This window comes from Eschrichtius robustus, chromosome 20 (assembly GCF_028021215.1).
Source record: "Eschrichtius robustus isolate mEscRob2 chromosome 20, mEscRob2.pri, whole genome shotgun sequence".
Classification (NCBI taxonomy): domain Eukaryota; kingdom Metazoa; phylum Chordata; class Mammalia; order Artiodactyla; family Eschrichtiidae; genus Eschrichtius; species Eschrichtius robustus.
Window position 1 is genome coordinate 18,168,617 of NC_090843.1, and position 3,260 is coordinate 18,171,876.

Consider the following 3,260-nt stretch of genomic DNA (forward strand, 5'->3'; position numbering starts at 1 on the left):
GCCACCTCCACCGAAGCCTGCAGAGCGCCAGCGCTGCCCCACCCCTGCCTCACTCCCACCCCCTCCCTGTCCCACCTTGGCCTACCTGTTGGCTCCACAGACTTCTCTGGGTGACTCTGTCCCTTCCTCCTCCTGTCCTGGTTGCTTGCTCTCTCTCTCTCTCCAGTTCTCTGTCCTGTCCCTTCTCTCCCAAGCTTCTCTTGGAGAGGGGAAGGTCCCCTGCTCCTTTTATTTACTCCCGGCATTCCCAAAGCCAGCTTAGATGAGCAAGAAAGGGGCACAGCTCATCTCTTCGCTATAGGCCACCAGGTAGAATGGCAGGCAAGCAGAGAGGCAGGAGAGGAGACCCCACCCCAAGTGGCCCAAATGACAAACCGGTTTCCCCACTTCCTGGTCTACCCAGCTGCAGCCTTAATCCAAGCTCTCCCACTTTCCTTCCCCCCTCCCCCCCCCCCCCCCCCCCCCCCGCCACCCCCTGGCCTGCCCTGAGCCAGCCACATGCCTGGCTCAGGGCGAGTCTGATGCCCCTTAGAGATTAATCTCCAGTTGCAGTAACTTAGGTGACTGGGCCAGGGTAAGGAGAGGAGGGCCCCTTCCCAGCTCCAGCCGGACAGCTAAGGAGGGCAGCCAAGAGCCGTGTCCCGGACACACCGTCTGGGCACACGACCCCAGCAGTCGGCACCCTGACTTCTTCCCTCCTGGGCCAGCTGCCTCTCCCTCTGCCAACTGGATGGTGCCCATCTTTTGGCCTCTGAGTGTGCTGTGGGCACTCATCCAGCTCCCTGCTTGGCTGCCTGCCCAGGATGGGCATGGGAGGCAGCAGGCCCTGTGTTGGGGAGGGGTCGGCAAGGGGCGGGGTGGCTTCCCCTCAGCTGCATGGACACCAGTTCCCAAGCCTCTCAGAGCCCAGAGGCTGGGGACTCACGCTGCTGGTCCTCCATCCAGGCCCCCAACTCAACCTCGCAGGATGCTGCCCCTCCCCTCCCCCTCAGGTCCCCCGCCATGAGACAAGTTCTCCTCCCTTCGCCACACTGTGCCCACCCAAGTGGCAGGGCATCAGCACGTGCTTTACCCATATTCTCTAATTTAATCCTCTCAACAACCCTGTGGAAGTGGCTGTTTTCAGCCCCGTTTCAGAGAGAAAGGAGTTGAAGCTCAGAGAGGCATAGCCACTTGCCCAATCTAAGAATAGCAAAGGTGAAATTCAAACCCAGACTTGCCTGACTCCAAGGCTCCCAGCCCCTTTTTCTATCACCACCACCATCTCCTAACCCTGTGGGCTGCCAGAAGCAGGGGCCTAACTCTGATACACGTCTCATGACCAGAAAGTAAAGAAAGAGCTGGGCTCGGGAACGTGGCTGAGGGTAAAGACATAGTTATTTATGTCAGGGTTAGGGAACTGGGCATTATCCCCTGGAAGATGGCTGGAAAGATGCTTGTCCTGTCACATGGAGGTTTTTCTGGCCTTTACACTAGATGCCAAGAAGCCACGGGCTCGGGGACTTGGGGAGGGAGGCTCTGTGAATTAGCCCGCAGAGACTCCAAATATGACATCATTCCAAATATGACATCAGTGACCTCCTGCATCATGAACGCCCCCCCATAGTGAGGAGATTAAATCAGATTCAGGTAACATTTTTTATTTGTGTAGTTCACTTGTTAGAGACATATCGTAAACATTTCTGATCACTTCATAGCTGTGAGCTCATTTGACCGCCTCCTCTCCTCAAAGAAGGACAGCGGCCTCCATGGGTCCGTGGAGGGGTGAGAAGGGATACAGCTCCTGAACGGGAACAAAGACCCCTGAGGCCCAAGTTGAGCCAGAGGGCAGATGGCCTGACACCAGCCACCCTCACTGACCCCACTCGATCCCCTGCCCCATGCCCCAGGGAAGATAGGTGCCTCCTCCCCCCATCTACCTGATCTCAAAAGCCAAGCTCCTGGTGTAGGGAGAAGGCTGAGGAAGTCATCTCCTCTGATCAGGGCGAGGGAAACACAGGTATTATTTCTTCAGCCGAGAGACCAGAATTGCTTCTGGAAGCTGGCATGGTTCCCCGGGCACAAGCAATGTGCCAGCTGCCTCCACCTGAGATGCCTCAGGTGCCACCCTGCCCCCACTCTCATCCCTCAACAAGTAACTTCCCTCTGGCCTTTCTCCCCTGTATCTCTGGCATTGCGCTTGATTGGGAGGGGGCTGCTGGCTTGTTTGAGGGATTGGAACAGCGGATTGTAACCACCCACCTTGGCCTTCTCACTCCACCCATCCTGCTCGCCTTTTCCTGGGAGCCCGCAGGAGCGAGGTTATGAGGGAGCGCCCTAGAGGTGAGAATTCTCAGCCTCACTGCTCCTTCCTCTGTTTGGAACAGAGGTTGCATGTGGACAAACATCTGGGCAGGAAGAGGGAGATGGGGCTGATCTCGGTTCCCCGGCCAGAGATTGAAGTCAGGCCACGGCAGTGAGAGTGCTGAATCCCAGCCACTAGACCACCAGGGACCAGTGGCCGGTGACAAGGCCCCTGGCCCTTCGACTTTGTAGAAATGAATCCCCACAAAGACCAAAATTAGTGAAACAAGTAAAGTGTTTATTAGGAGGATAAAAGAGTATGTGTAGGGGGCTTCCCTGGTGGCGCAGTGGTTGAGAATCTGCCTGCCGATGCAGGGGACACGGGTTCGAGCCCTGGTCTGGGAAGATCCCACATGCCGTGGAGCGACTAGGCCTGTGAGCCACAGTTGCTGAGCCTGTGCGTCTGGAGCCTGTGCTCCGCAGCAAGAGAGGCCGCGATAGTGAGAGGCCCGCGCACCGCGATGAAGAGTGGCCCCCACTGGCCACAACTAGAGAAAGCCCTCGTGCAGAAATGGAGACCCAACACAGCCATAAATAAATTTAAAAAAAAAAAAAAAAAAAAAAAGACTTTCTCTCTATTTCACTGTCTTTATTAAAAAAAAAAAGAAAAGTATGTGTAGACGGACACACGGGCTGACTCAGAGAGAGTCACACCAGCATGGTAGTTTGAATCATTTGTATGGGGCATTTCTTCTGGGTTTCCTCTGGCCAATCATCTTGCTTTGCCTGGTTCTGAGTCCGTACTGGGTTTATCTTAGGGTCCTCCCATGTGTGTGTGCACCTCTTAGCCAAGATGGATTCTAGTGAAGAGGCCTATGGGTGGGTTGACATTACTCCCTTTTTGACCTCCAAGGAGCCTTTCCGCGCATGTGTAGTCAACAAGTTCTCCTTGACCTTGAGAATGAGAAATACATGGT